This window comes from Bidens hawaiensis, unplaced genomic scaffold, assembly GCF_021521415.1.
Source record: "Bidens hawaiensis isolate Kalapana, Puna unplaced genomic scaffold, B.hawaiensis_p1.1 tig00010384_1, whole genome shotgun sequence".
NCBI lineage: Eukaryota > Viridiplantae > Streptophyta > Magnoliopsida > Asterales > Asteraceae > Bidens > Bidens hawaiensis.
The window spans coordinates 312,998-330,137 of NW_027491789.1; the positions used below are offsets into that span (position 1 = coordinate 312,998).

General features: G+C 34.9%; 1 long non-coding RNA gene across 1 annotated transcript; it reads left to right on the forward strand.

Moving 5' to 3' along the window:
• The first annotated feature begins 207 nt into the window (after positions 1-207).
• On the forward strand, positions 208-774 carry LOC143535008 (uncharacterized). The gene is made up of 3 exons (XR_013135641.1): positions 208-283; positions 389-453; positions 677-774. It is a non-coding gene; the product is annotated as an uncharacterized LOC143535008 (long non-coding RNA).
• Positions 775-17,140: the final 16,366 nt, after the last annotated feature.

Genomic DNA, 17,140 nt, shown 5'->3' on the forward strand with positions numbered 1-17,140 from the left:
CCAGTTAAGCCAGGGCATCGAAATGACAACCATTAAATAGATGTCTAGCATTAATAATGGAACTTGGAAGTTCAGGTACAAGTTTGATTATAGGGAATAGGGATTCCATTCATCTTTTTGGTAGATTTGATTTCCATATAGAAATAGTGATAGAGAAACATGCCGTTTTTTATCACATTTGTTCTTGGGCCGAAAGTTTTAGAGGGTTATAGATAGATAAACAAATGATGGGCTCATCGTCATATGGATTCATGCATGGAAATTCATGCAGGATTGGCGAAAGGTATGTGATTTATCATCTTCTGCGCATTTTGTGTATGTAGGTGGGTGGGTGGTTATTCTCAGTTTATTTACATTATTCAGTGTCTTGTTTTTTGCCTGTTTGCAGGTTGTTATTGTTGGAGGATCTAACCTTGTTAAGATCTTTGAACAGCTAGGGTCAATAGGTCAACTGTGTGCTCTTTCTTTGCTTCTTTTTATGATTTTATTTGTTCTTTTATCACTGGCTTGGACCCGAGTTCTTAAAGCCAGCCTTTGTAAAAGAATCTTATTGTTAATTTCCATTTTCACTACTTTATTTCAATAAGGGGATGCTTATTTTATGCACTATTTTGCAACATGTTTCAAATAATATTTTATGCAAGTTAATAACAATGTAACTCTTATATCTATGAAGTTACAAAAGGACTATGACAATGTGTTTCCTGAGAATGGCCTCGTGGCCTACAAGGATGGAAAGCTAATTGGAACAGAGGTACTGTCTAAAACATTGAAAACATCATCTTCAATCTTTATGTAAAAACAATCGAAGTTTTATCTTTATGTACCTTTTTTTATAATATTGACCAATTATTCTTTGCGCATAGCCTGAAGAAGTTTCTAGGGGAGGATAAGATCAAGATAAAAGAGTTTTTTCTCTCTCTATGTTTATGGATCCACAATATATTCTTAGCATTATGATTTTTACTAACTAAACATACACAACATGATGCAGGAGTTTGTAAATTTCACTCTTCATTACATTGTTGACTTGGATATCCCGATAAAAAGTTATTTATATCTTTTATTTCCAATCGAAACTAGGTATATGGACTAGAGGTGCACAAGCCGGGTATTCTCAGAAACCACGGAGGAGTATGTATGTGATTGCTTCATTACAAGTTGTAATCTTGAATGATTTTTGGATTTTTATCCAACTATTTCAATCTTCAAGATGTTCATTTTCCATTTTTATTTTTGATACAATGTTAAAAAAAATTTGACTGAATTTTATCATACTATTATAAAGGAGAGGCCTCAATACACTTCTTATTTGTGTCATGTATCTTCTTTGACGCAAATTTGTCTATAACGACTACAAATTTGGGTATAAACTATAACAAATTGAACCCTAATGACCGAATCCCCGTCGCGTGTATGTCATAACATGTGCTTTAATTTAAAATTTATTACTTGTGACACATACGTAAAATTTGCTTATATACATGCATTTATTTATAAACATATGCATCAATTTCTTGTATGTTTTTTTAATATGGGTCATGGATGTCTCTCGACTTGGTTTAATCCTTGTTCATTTTAGTTAAATCTTTAAACTAACACATTAAAAATTACCTGAACATGTAATGCATTTGACGAAATCCATTCCAACGCATGGGTAATACAACACTTTTAATTAGTTTTGCTATAAATAGACTTATGGTATCGTAAACTAAATAATAACCAAGTATTTATAACTTATCCGGTTCTTGAATTGACCCAACAACAAAGACATCATCGATAACACCCTTAAATGACCTCGTGGTGTCCCGCCGCAACGCGCGGGTACTCTCACTAGTTTTATAGTATGTTTTAATAGCAATCACAAATCTCTTACATATTTATCTAAATGAATGGTTCATATTAGTTCTTAAAGTTCTTACAAATCACTCAGTTCTCAAATTATCTCTTTCTCTCTCTATATATATATATATAGGGATGGATCTTGTGAGAAGTGATGTTACAGCGAGAAGTGCGAGAAGTGAAAATATAATTCCATTAATCTTTAATTTCACTCCCTTTCATATGATGTTACATACATATATGTAGGTTGGTTGTATTTATGTCTTAATTACACATTCAAACCTACCTACAAACATATAAATGTACCGAGCCACATTCAAACCTATGTACCTACACACATACAAACATACGCACACATATACAAACATACGTACCTACACACATACATATGCACCTACACAACGCACCTACACATAAGAAATGGAGTCAAATTAGGGATTAATGGAGTTACACCTTCACTTCTCGCTGTAAAAAAACTTCTGAAATGATCCAATACCTATATATATATATATATATATATATATATGGGTAGGTTAAAATAAAAAAAGATAGTTTTCTAAGAAGAGTAAGAATAGATCTAGGCCATTAGATTTAAGATCTAGTGGTTGAGATTGTTAGTTTCTAAAATACCAAATAGTTTCCTAGGATCTAGGATTTAGGCTATATAGTTTTCTAACTTTAAATTTTATGCTTTTCTTACCATTCTTAGGAAACTATCTATTATTATTTTAACACTTACATATATATATATATATATATTAAAAGTTTAATACTATCATTTTTATGTATTTATATCCCCATTTGATGTAATAATATCTCAATTTCATACAATTATACATTTATTTCATGTATTTTAAGCAAAATATTAGCCCAAGTTTAATATCGGTTATTAACCGAACCGTGCACACCCCTATCTCTCTCTTTCGATGTCTTCCACGAGTGGAGTCGTTAGGCTTATTTTTCACTGCGACACTTGAACAAACTAAATTTATTAGCATTGGTTGAGGATTCGTGTTCAACGCGCGTCTCTTAAAACAAATTTCGAGCATCCTCTTTGACGAACGTGTATGTCTCCCCAGGTACAACAACCCGAAACAGTGGGTATACTGCCGGAGATGGCTCTCACACTCTGGTGTTGTTGATATATGAAAAGAAAGAAGATGAACACGAAGATGGAACATAACTTGAGAGTATTACTCCTCTCCAATTCTATGGAAGAAAAACCTATCACTTGTCTACATTTTTTCTTCTTTCTTTAAGCAAGATCAGATATGGCCTTTTGAGTTGTTCATTAAGATAGACAATAAAGAGCGGGATTCCTTATTTTGCTTCCTTATAACTTTTCATTAAGTTAATAAGTTACAAAAGTGTAACTTATGAAACTTTTTCTCTCACAATATAAGCAATCACAAACACCTTATTACTTTTTAAAAAATTTATAAGTTATAAGTTGGTAAAAATAAGCAATCCCAAACACCCCCTTAATGCATTTATTAAGTTTCATTAAGTTGACATCAACTCGTTTAGTTTAGGAGTCCAATAGGTTAACTAGAAGATCAACACGGGCGCGTCAATTTGGACCCGTCTCTATGTCAGCAATCTGTGTAGGACACGAGTCACAATAATATTTAAAGTGATAAAATAAAATAAGTATAACGATACTCTCGTTATACAAGGGAAATATCGTAGTAGAATACCGTGTACAAAACTAAAAATAAAATAAATATAGAGAACATAAAAACTAAATATAGAGAACAATTTATATAGATTCATGTCGATGTCTTTGGTGGGAACTTCACCAGAAACTTCTTGACTCGAGTCTTCCACATACTGAGTATCTTCACGTTCGTCTTAATTTTTTTCTTGGTGTGGCTACAGATTCTTATTCTTGACCCAACTCTATTGACTGTAACAAAACATGAACATAATAATATATATTGAGCATTGGTTGAGGCACGTATTCAATACGCTTCCGTTAAAACAGATTTCGGGTCTCTACTAAAGAGTCCGTCTGTCTCCCAGGGTACAACAGCCGAAACAGTATGTACTGCCGGGAAAGGCTACACGCCCGAGGTTTCATCGGGTATATCAGTGTTCTTGAAAATGAATAGGTTAGAGTAATGTGGTGAAGGAATCAAGTAGAGAGTACTCATTTCTAACCATATGGATTTTTAAGTGAACACGCTTATTCTCTCTACTAAAGAGGCACAAAGCCTACTAATATATACAATAGTTGAAAGAAAACAAGTGTCTTACTTAATTAGTGACTTAATGCTCTAATAAAAACTCATTAAGTGTTATCAAGCCACTTTATTCAAGAGTTTAACCAAACCAAGAGTTTTATATTATTATTACAATAATTAATTTTCATTCACCTTTTCTAAATTTTCTAACAATCTGTCAACTCTGAATCAAAGTTAAGCCCGCTCGCCTCACTCAAATTGCCTCACACCACTTGCGTGCCAAACAACCAACCATATATCATATCCATAGTTTTGTGTGACATGTGAAAACCCACAAATATCTCTGCATGTGGCGACTTTGACGTCCACATGACAAACTGAAGCTTCCTCGCATTCTACATGAACAACGATAGATGGGCTAATAATGTAACTACATCAAAGTCTACTCAAAGTCTTCTCAAAGTCTATTGGGGTTATATCAAAAGAATCCACTGCTCATTAATTATGATCGAGAGATGCATTCAAGAACTCTATTTTGATGTAGCTGTTTTAATAATATTTTAATGGCGCCAAAATAGAGTTTCATTTTTTTAACACCACCAAAATAGAGTTCCACATACGGCAAATTGATGTAGGGTATGTTTAACAAAACTAGATGGAAGCTGTAGCTTTTTATATATATTTAGATGTTTGGCAGAGTAGCAAGAACTTTTAATAAAATGTATAAAATTACTAAAATAGGTATAACTAAAAATAATAATAGTAAATGTATTTATTTTGGAAGGTTATTTAAGTAAATTAAAATCTTAAAAGCTTGTAGCTCTTTCTAAACGCTACTTTTAATTGAGTAGGAGTTTTTTCTTAAAAGCTTGAAGCTTGTAGCTCCTAAAAGCTTCATGCCAAACATACCCCTAGTAGAATATTTAAGCTTTAAGCTTTTTTCTGCTAACCTAAAAGCTTTAAGCTTCTTGAACCAAACACAGCTTTTAATTAAGTAGAAGCTTTTTCTTAAAAGCTTGAAGCTTTTAAAAAGAATCTTTTAAAAGAATTTTTTTTTAAAGATAAATTGAATTAAAGGAATCCTTTTTTTAACAGCACCACAATAAAGTTCCCCCACTCCCACTCGTCTCCATCGATGAGCTGGTTATCCCTAATAAAACCAATAAGTCATTTCCAAAGAAAGAATCATGGCCTCTTTTTACACAAAAAAAATCTCTAAATGAAAACCTAAAAATCGAAAGCTACACCATTAAAACTTGAATCAAAGCATGCACAAGAAGAAGAGAATAATAGTTGTGTCTTCAACCCGCCAGAAAAATCGTGACACATGCATGTAGGGTTTCTGTCATGGAGCTTCTCAGGGCGTGTTCGGGGTTGCTTATTTTATCTCCTAATGACTTATAACTTATAATTAAGGTGTTTGAGAAATTTAAATTTTGTTTGTGAGTGTATAAGTCATAAAGAGGTAAAATAAGGAATCTTAACTTTGTAACTTATGACTTATAACATAAATTCACCGGCGAAAATGCCATAGAGAGCAGATTGTCGTTCTCCACCTGTGTGTTGGTAAAAACTTGGGGATAAAAAATAATAAAATAAATAAAAAAGGTTAAAAAGACAATTTTAACCTTAAGTTAACATTCAAAGTAGAAGAGGTCGGTAAAATAGATGAAAATGACAAGAAATGTAAATCCTCACTAATCCATATGAAAAAAAGAGAATATTTTAAACGAAACTCGCTTAACTAACAAACCCCAGAGATGAAAATGACACTTTATTCTAATAATTAAGAATATTTACATACATTTGCTTCACTTAAAAGCAAAAACATTATAAATATATCAAACTTACATAAAAAAACACTGAAGTTAACATTTGAAAGACTTAGACTATTTGAGAGGGGGGGAGGGGGGTTACAATATTGCTTCTCTTCTGAACATTAGCGTCACATCACACCCCACGTCATTTCACTCTCCTTCACTTTGTCAAAAAATACTTCCTGATTAGTTTTGTAGATATACTAGTATAAACTAAAATAAGAAAAAACAAAATATTTGATATATATAAGAACATTTACATTACATTTAAAATAAAAATTGAATTTTAATATTCTCATCTCAAAAATTCTCACCACCGATTTTACATTTCGCTATACTTTTTATCGGTGGACTCCTTAAAAGAAATAACTTAACTTCGTTAAGTTTTTGATTTCGAATTTCAAACTTATGTTATAGGACTTTTGATTGAAAGAGAGTACGAGTCGATCGATGTAAAACTTATTTTAAAACAATGCTCCAAAACTGCTTGATTTTTATTAGTTTAAACATCCGAAATGAAGCCCTGTTTCATGGTAAGTTTACATTAATCGACTCATATCATTTTTCCGATCAAAAGCTTTAAAAATCAGTTTGAAATTCATAAAACTTTTAACAAAGTTAAGTTTTCTTTAATGGGGTTCAGTGAGTAAAAAAAAGGCGAAAGGTGGACCGGGTGACAAATTTTTTTTTGTTGATATAGAATTATTACCAGTCAATTGCAAGCAAGAATTATTAAAATTCAATTTATCTTTAAAATATTGAATAAAAATATAACTACTATGTTGTAGGTTTAAGTGATAAAATACGTCATGGTTTCAGCTGATTACGTATGCCTGCGAATTTATGTAGGGGAAGACAAACAAATTAATACATAGATGTGGCTGACATTTTAAACTTCTTTTAGTTATTATTTTATAAACTCCAAAGGGAGTAAACAAACAAATATATTGCTGTGGCTGATATTTTGGTCTTCTTATTATCTCTTTTTGGTCTTTTTGAGAAATTATTAGGATTTATTACTTGAGAGAATGAAATCAAAAGGAATGGAATGAATGATGGTACATAATAGACAAAAGAATGAAATACATCACTATTATTTCGTCGTCTATCATTATCATTTCGGTGTCCGGTTTAATTAACTAATTATGAATAAAATAAATTATTACATTGTATTGTTGATAGACAATAAATATATAAGGAAATGAAATATAAATGACAAAATTATCACCACTGTCATAAGATAAATAAAATTTCTCAAAATAAAAATTGATAATTGTGTTGATGGTGACGACGACGGTGGTGGTGACGTTGATGCTAGTGATCATGTGGTGGTGGTGGCATCATCGGTCTCCTCACTACTAAATTATTTAAATATTACACTTTATTTGGGATTAAACTCAAGACCCTCATTTAAAAGGTTTGCACATCTACTACATGAGCCAGTCTCATATGACTTTATTTATTTCCTAGTTTAAATTTACTTAGAAACCGTAATTTAATTTTGCATTGAAGTATCGTGTTAGGTTCAAATAAAAATGTTGAATTTTATAGCAAGGCAAGGAAGATGGATATTTTGGTCTACCACTTTTATCTAAAAGCCAACTTGTATCTTCACCCACCTCCTACAACCACAACCACCGTGCCGAAGAACGGTCTCCAAGAAAAGATTGATGGAAAAGGTTGCCGAAAAAAGGCCATTGAAAAAACAGTCGCCACCTCCATCGTCTAAGAACGGCCACCGGAACGGTCACCATCTTCATCAATTGTGTTTCAACATTAAAAATACTATTAAAAAAACATAATGGATAAAATATCATGAAAAACACTATTGTATAGCACGATTAATAAAACACAATTTTTAAATAACCCACTAGTTTTTTTATATTTTATTTTTATATAGAAATATGATATTTATATTAAAGATAAAAACGCTCTCTACTATAGTGATTTTTCTTAAAATATAGTATAAAATAGTTATGCCGTTTTAAAAGAACCATTTATGTAAAGATAATAGGTCTTGATTATCTTCATTTCAAGAGTACGAAACCTTGAGATTCTTGGCTGGCACGTCCATGAGGTGGAGCTCGTACAACAGTTTGTCCCGTTAGTCTTGACTCAGAGGCCACCCTTAAGAGAAAACCCATCTAACTTATACCCTATAATGTCATGTGATACTTGAACCCAAGACCTCTATGTGTTTTTGCTTTTTTTTTAGTTTTAAATATGTTAGTTTATCATAATAAACCTAATTTGACTCACGAGTCACGCCTCAGCGCCCGGTTTTACCGACCATTGACTTCCCGTACCGCAACGAACCTACCCAATACCAACCAAATTCACGTCAACTTATGGCCACAACCGGGTGATAGTGTATTTTGATGTTTAAATATCTTGTGTTTTTATTGTTTATATCTTCCGAACACAATTACTTTAGTTGGTTTTATGATTGTAGGTGCTTGGAGTTAAAGGAACTAATTTGGAGCATTCAATATGAAGATGATGAGGAATCAATTTATGGATAAAAGGAAGCAACCGGGGTGAGAACGTCGAACGAGCATCAAGAAAATAGAAAACAAAGATTATGGTGTTACCTCCACCGTAGCTTACGGTGGAAATTGGGAAATAACACCGTAGATGACACCATAAGGCAGAGGGAAATGATCGTAGGGGCTGTGTCGGACCACTGTAGCTTACGGTACACGTGACGCGAAAATTCGGTTTATGACGATTTTCTTCCATATTTAAGACCGGTCTAACCCTAGGTCAAGGTATCTTCGTACTCTAGCAGCTTTGAGCGATTTTGGAGCTATTCTTCATCAAACTAACACCTTCCAATCATCAATCGTTCCATGATTTCATTTTTCCAACTGATAATCGAGCTACTCAAGATGCAGAGGCAAGACTAAACCATTTGTGAGCACTTCAGGTGTAAGGTTTTGTATGAACCAATAATTATATGACTTTTACATGTATGTATCGATTAAGTTTTGATTAAACTTTTGTTTGATTGAATCTTTACATCTACTGAATTGATTAAAACAATTGTTTTTTATGGGATTCCCTTTTTATTATCAATCGGTTGGTTTGTGTTCATCAATATTTAGGATTAAGTTGTTATAGTCATTAACCTGTTTACCTTTGATCATTAAATTTTGAGGAGTTTTAGACTAATAAATTGGTAATTAGGTAGACTAAGTTCAGTTGTGTCAATTCGTCGGATTAGGTTCTATGAATCATCTGTAACATCGTGAAAATTTCGAGTTCAAAATGTCAAACTTTCCAAAGTATAGGGACTAAAAATGCCAAATTCCAAACCTTAGGGTTTAAAATGAAAATTTTGAATTTCTTGTCCTATCGCGATACGCGATGGACAAAAGGATTGGCTCATCGCGTACCGCGATGGAGCCTCTGACACAGCGTGACACGTTTGCCACGTGGCACACGGTGGCATCAACTGCTGCCACATGTCACCACGTGGCAACACTGCCACCACGTGGCGCAACGGCTGCCACGTGTCGCCACGTGGCAAACCTACCCTGTGACTCGACAAACCTATGTCGCGGTACGCGATAGGTCAGTCCAGGGACCCATCGCGTACCGCGATGGGATCCAATTTTTCGTCTATAAATAGCAGCCAAGGGCTGCTCATTTTCACATCTCAAAATCAGCTCTCACTTCCCTCTAGTCTCTCTCTAAAATCCCGACAACATATAAACGATTTGCCTCGAAAAGCGTGCCCCGATCCCCCGTTTGTGTACCAACGTTTTCTCGAAGTTCGTGCCACCCTCCACCCACATACGATCAAAGGTGTTGTGGTAATGATGATGAATCTCGTAAAGCGTGTCGACGAGAGTTGAAGTTTGGCGTTATCGTTTGACGACCAAGAAGTAAAGTGGCGTTGGAGTGCTTCTCGATTTCGTAGGGTTTCCAAATACGTCAATAAGGTTAGGCGTAATGACAAATGAATATAATTTCGAACAAGGTACGGACATTATGAGTTCACGTTCATGCCGTTTGGACTTACTAATGCTCCAGCCGCATTCATGGACATGATGAACCGCATTGTAAACCATACTTAGATAAATTTGTTATCGTATTCATCGACGACATACTTATTTATTCTAAGTCAAAGGACGATCATGAAATTCATCTTCGAACTTTGCTTGAAATTCTTAGAATCGAGAAATTGTATGCCAAGTTTTCAAAATGTGAATTCTGGTTGCACAAGGTGCAATTTCTTGGTCACATCATTAATGTCAACGGTATTCAAGTCGATCCTGCTAAGATTGAAGCTATCTCTAAGTGGGAGGTTCCAAAGTCGCCAACCGAGATTCGAAGTTTCTTAGGTTTGGCCGCTATTACTGAAGGTTCATTGAAAATTTCTCTCGTATCGCCGTTCCCCTAACTTCTTTAACTCGTAAGAATATCAAGTATGAATGGGGAACGAAGCAACAAGAGGCGTTTGATATACTTAAACAAAAACTCACCCAAGCACCTATACTGGCCTTTCCAGAAGGTATTGAGGATTTTATAGTCTTTAGTGACGCATCTCACTCAGGTTTGGGATGCGTACTAATGCAACGCAAGAAAGTAATCGCTTACGCCTCTCGTCAACTCAAAGTACACGAAAAGAATTACACAACTCACGATCTAGAGTTAGGCGCCATAATCTTTGCACTTAAGATATGGAGGCATTATCTCTATGGAGTAATATTTATCGTGTACACTGATCATAAGAGCTTGAAACATATTTTCGACCAAAAAGAGCTCAACATGTGCCAACGGCGATGGATGGAAACGCTCAACGACTACGATTGTGAGATTGTTTACCATGAAGGCAAAGACAACGTCGTGGCCGATGCCTTAAGTCGCAAGGAAAATGAGAAGCCAAAAAGAGTCCGAGCGTTGCGTTTAGAACTTCAAATTGATCTCATTGAACAAATCAAATCCTCTCAAACTCAAGCGATCAATGAAAACCAAATCTCCGACGAAGAACGTAATGGCACCATTGACTCGCTAGTCAAAAGTGATGATGGTATCCTTAGACTCGGTAATAGGATTTGGGTACCAATCGTTGGAGGTTTGCGTGAGAAAATTTTGAATGAGGCTCACAAATCTAAGTATATGATGCATCCCGGAAGTGATAAAATGTACCAGAAACTCAAAGCAAACTATTAGTGGAATGGGATGAAAAAGGATGTCGCTTTGCATGTTGCGAAATGTTTGACATGTTTAAAAGTCAAGGCTAAACATCAAAAGCCTTCCGGATTGCTTCAGCAACCCGAACTTCCCGTATGGAAGTGGGAGTTAATAACTAAGGATTTTATTGCCAAACTCCCGAAGACGACTCGACACCACAATGCAATATGGGTAATTGTGGATCGTTTAACGAAGTCCGCACACTTTATACCCATTAATGAATTGTACTCAATGGATAGACTAGCGCGTATTTATGTGAACAACATCGTTGCTTTGCATGGAGTACCGCTATCTATAATCTCTGATCGAGATAGTCGTCTTACGTCTCACTTTTGGAAAAGCTTCCAACAAGCACTTGGTACGAAACTTAACCTTTGCACTGCCTATCATCCACAAACCGACGGGCAAAGCGAAAGGACGATTCAAACGTTGGAAGACATGCTCCGTGTGACATTCGTCAATTTCGGGTCTCGATTCGTATTCGTTTTGTAAACTTTATTGATGTAAACCAACCCGTTTTGTAAACCGAAACCTTGGGTATAATAAAAAATGATGGATTTTATGTTACAATATTGTTTTACACTTGTTGGGTCTTGAAAACATTAATTTCGGTCTTTAAAACGCTTAAAAATCACCTAAAACGAACTGCAGGGACAAAATTGCCATTTTTGAAAACTGAAAAATATCAGATTTGCACCCATAGCGTACCGCGACCAGACATTAAATACTTGGGAGCGTACCGCGACCGGACTGCAGATCAGCAACTCGTTTTTTGGTTATTTTTATGCAAACATGTGACCAAAACACCCCATTTTCATGCAAGACCCTTTATGCTTGACCATTTCAACTTACCCTATATATACACCACCCTTTCCATCCATTAATCTCTGCTACAACTCCAAATTCTCTCTCAAATTCAAAGATCTTAAGGTTATTTTCATTGTGTTCTTGAAGGTTTGACTTCTAAAAGTCAAACTGAGTTTTATCTTTAATTCTAACTTGTTCATCTTACATTACTAACTCTTGAATATGGTGGTGCAACATATATATAATACACACCCCTTGTTTCCTTTATTTGTTACTTCGCCGACTCCGGTTGGTTAAGTTTCGAATGTCATAAGGCAAAGCTTCATGGAGGACTTCGTGTTCTTCATATATATTTACACACACATAACTTATTATACATATCACTTATGACTAACTTCTAACCTTTTTTGTTTGTCCATCTTATTTACAAGTTCCATGGTATGGGTTTGTATAAGACTAACCTCGGTTTAACTGAAACTAGTCTAAACCGGAAACCGAACTTTGTTTACTAGTTTTGGTTAAAATAGTTGTTTAAACATGTTTATTGCTAGATTTGAGTTTCAAAAATCATTTTACAAGTTCTTTGATATTAAGCATATGGAATCCATCTATGAACTCGTTGGGAGATGAAAACCGAACTAAACCAAAACTTTTGCTTAAAAGACTTGTAGTTAACTTTTTAGTTGTAAGATTTAAGTTTTCTTCATTTATAAATACAAGTTCTATGATATTTGGGCATGTAGAACCATCTATGAACTATTTGTGAGATGGAGACCGAACCAAACCGAACTATACCGACTTTTACTCGCTTAAGACACACAAGTGTGTTTTTAGCTATCAAGACTTGTATATTTATTTAAAAATAGTTTACAAACTGATTTTAATTATTTTCTTAAGTACTTGGAATTGTTGGATCCAACTTGATCTCATCACATCGTTTGGACCGAAAAAACTGAACACTCGCTTAACGTGCGTTGTTAGTTCTAAACAATAGATCTACATACTTGGTTAAGTGTTAGTATATTTTAATGAGTTATCTCATAACAATTAATATGTTGGAAAGTTGACTTTGAATTTGACCAAATGTCAAGACCCGAACCAACAACCCGAACACTCGTTAAAAACCCGTTTTAGTATCTTTGTCCCAAAGGAACTTGCATTTTAACATTTTTCTCACCTTATTACTTAACATTGGTTAAGTAAATATTAAGGTTATATACTTTAAACCGGTTTCGAGCAAACTTACATTTTTAAAGGATTGTTATTATAAATTCTTACATAGTTACATTTTAAACCTTGAACTTTAATTGTTTACTTTTTGCAACAATTATTTTATTTAAAGATCTTCAAGACAACCATTCTAAATCCAAGATTTTATTTTCATTTAGGCCTTGCTCGTTAAACTTCATCCATCCGGTTATTCGTCTTTTACCGATCAAGTTTTATACTTGAACATGAGTAAATTTATACCCGTTTTTCTATCTTTTGTTTTGGGTTGATATTTCATACTTATTCAAATCAAATGCTTTATACTTGAGACTTAAACCACAAACATTGTTGTATACTTTACTTGAATAATTGCTCGATTTGGTGTTCTATGCTTATATGCCTATGTGTTTATCGCTTTCGGTTGGTGGAATCTATAAATCCTAGACTACTTGGTATCCCCTTGTAGCAAGGTGTCGTTAACGTAATGCAATTAACGATATTCTATCAAATCCTAGACTACTTGGCAACCCCTTGTAGCTAGGTGGCGCTAACGTAATTCTATTAGCGATTGTCAATTTATCCAAGTTGTTGCTTTTATTTATGGTTTTGTATACTAGTTTTGTGGCTTTTCATACTATATATCTATTGTTCAAATTATGAATTGCTCACCAACCTTTGTGTTGACAAACTTTATTTTATGAAATGTTACAGGTTTACATCTAGGTTGATTTGATGATTGTGGAGGAAATGGAAGCCAAGACCTTTAAGTTATTTAGCAAAAATGAACAATATTTGAATTGCTATATTTTGTTATATCTTGTTGTTGACTATCTCTTGAATATTTGTTATGTGACATTTTCAATGTTGTGAAATGAAATGAGTTTGTTAAATATTGTCGCTTTAAATTAGTGTCATGCGCTTATGAGCAATCGTTGCACCCCGGCATGTTCCGCCGCCTTTGGTCGGGGTTTGACACTCCGAGATTGTGTGATCGACTTAGGAGGAAGTTGGGATGATCATTTACCCCTAATAGAATTTTCGTACAATAATAGCTATCACGCAAGTATTCAAACCGCACCATTCGAGGAGTTATATGGCCGAAAGTGTAGAACGCCCGTGTGTTGGTCTGAAACCGGAAACAATCAGTTATCTGGACCCGAGATAGTCCAAGAAACTACCGACAAGGTTCTTCAAATCCGAGAACGACTTAAGACAGCACGTGATCGCCAAAAGAGTTACGCCGATGTCCGTCGTAAGCCGTTGGAGTTTAATGTCGGTGATAAAGTTCTTTTGAAAGTCTCGCCTTGGAAAGGCGTTGTTCGCTTCGGTAAGAAAGGAAAGTTAAGTTCTCGATTCGTTGGACCTTTTGAGGTACTCGAACGAATCGGCACTGTTGCATATCGATTGCGACTGCCCGAGGAAATGCAAGGGATACACGATATATTCCATGTTTCGAATCTGCGTAAGTGCTTAACCGATGAATCTTTGGCTATGCCATTAAAAGATGCTGAAATAAATGAAAATTTAAAATTTGTTGAAAGACCAATACAAATTGAAGATTCGAAAATAAAGAAGTTAAAAAGAAAAACATTGAAAATTGTGAAAGTAAAATGAGACTCGTGTAGAGGGCCCGAATATACTTGGGAACTCGAATCAGAATTGAAAAAGAAATACCTTCATTTGTTCTTGTAAAGCAATCTCGAGGACGATATTTGTTTCAAGGTGGGGAGGATGTAACATTGTGAAAATTTCGAGTTCAAAATGTCAAACTTCCAAAGTATAGGGACTAAAAATGCCAAATTCCAAACCTTAGGGTTTAAAATGAAAATTTTGAATTTCTTGTCCTATCGCGATACGCGATGGACAAAAGGATAGGCTCATCGCGTACCGCGATGGAGCCTCTGACACAGCGTGCCACGTGGCACACGATGGCATCATCTGCTTCCACGTGTCACCACGTGTTGCCACGTGTCTCCACGTGGCAAACCTACCCTATGACTCGACAGACCTATATCGCGGTACGCGATAGGTCAGTCCAGGGACCCATCGCGTACCGCGATGGGATCCAATTTTTCGTCTATAAATATCAGCCAAGGGCTGCTCATTTTCACATCTCAAAATCAGCTCTCACTTCTCTCTAGTCTCTCTCTAAAATCCTAACAAAACATATAAACGATTTGCCTCGAAATACGTGCCCCGATCCCTGTTTGTGTACCAACGTTTTCTCGAAGTTCGTGCCTCCCTCCACCCACATACGATCAAAAGTGTTGTGGTAATGATGATGAATCTCGTAAAGCGTGTCGACGAGAGTTGAAGTTTGGCGTTATCGTTTGACGACCAAGAAGTAAAGCGGCGTTGGAGTGCTGCTCGATTTCGTAGGGTTTCCAAATACGTCAATAAGGTTAGGCGTAATGACAAATGAATATAATTCAATATTATATTAAAGACTTAAGCCTTAAGTTGAGGTTATACTTGATACCTCGATAAAAGAAAAATAAACATAACAAAGAAATGAATGAAAGATAAGATATTGAATATTGATATGTATATATGTGTGTAAGTATATATGTATGTTCTTTGTTATGAAAATGTTATTTAATGAATAATGAGTATTCTTAAATAATAAAAGAAAAAGAATACGTTTCTTGGAGAAGAAGAAACGTCAGGTTTTATTATAAACTAAAGGTTTATAATTTACTTTTAAACTAAAGGTTTTTAAGTAAAAGAAAATGAACTAAAGGTTCATCGAGGTTGAGATATAAAATAAGACTAAAGGTCTTAAGCCAGATTGTATATCCGACTAACAAATATTTATATTCGTACTATAGGTGCAAAATAAAGAAGGGAAAGAACATTGGACGGTGAGTGAAGCCGATCCTAAAGCGAAAAGGTGAATACGCCCCCAAACTTTTATAACCTTGATTTTAAATGAGTCAAACATGTTATATGAAATTTGTTTACAAGGGACTATGTGTTCCTAAAACCGTTATAGATAAAAGTATAAACCTAGCCCTCAGGCTGTGGTATACGTATGTCTGGATCCTTACATAGGTGGTACTACGCGATGAATGGGCACATCGCACCACCCTTGGTCGTAGGATGCTCTCCTGCAAGGAGTACGACCGTTGTGTATATTTACGGGTACTTAACTAAGTCAAACGCTGCGGTGTTTGCTGAGGTGACCTAGAGTAGAGGCTCGAGTTTATAATGTGTTATTTGACTTTGTTATTCCTAAGCCACGTTGGGCCGAGACAGGCGTAGTCTCGAGGGATAATAAAGTAAAAGAAAATATTTTGCGTCAGCGTGTTCACCAGCATTCGTTGCTGACGTATTTTCTTAAATTTTGCAGGTGAACAATGATAGCGCTTGGAATGACGAAGTGCTACTAATATCCGATGGCTCGGATTCATTTTGTAATAACTTAAAATGGTGGTTTGTAAACATAAACAAGTAATACTTTTGTAATAACTTAATCGGGTTTTTTATAATCCCGTCTTTTGAATGTATATATAAAAGTTATGTTTTGATCCTTAAAGTTTTATAAGTCTTCCGCAAACTAACGCAACTCTGATTTAATTACAATTATGGTACCAACTATATGGTCGCACTCCTAGGCCTAGGATTGGGGTGTGACATCATCACAATCAAACTTCTGTATCTAGTAATTATTTATCAATTTAAATTGACGAATCGTGTCTATGTGATTATTCATTTGATAGGAGTTATAACTGTTTAGGTATGCCACTATTTTCTCAAATCATTTTACAATCAAATCAATTTAAACTACTTGACATCGTCTGTCTTCTTTAGGTTAGTATTAAACAATTGATTTTAATAGCACTTTCCACTGATTCCTCGTGGAGACGATTTTATTACTTACTCGTACTAGTTACATGTATTTAAGTTTTATAAATAATAGTTTTTATTAGAGCACGACATCTACATCAACAATGCCAGTGTTGAAATGGCAAATGACGGAAGTGAATAGTATGGTCAACAATCTCTCGTTAGATGTGTCAGGTATCTTTACTATTCACTTATGCCATTTCAAATGGCGGAAGTGAATAAAATGTATAGAGGCAG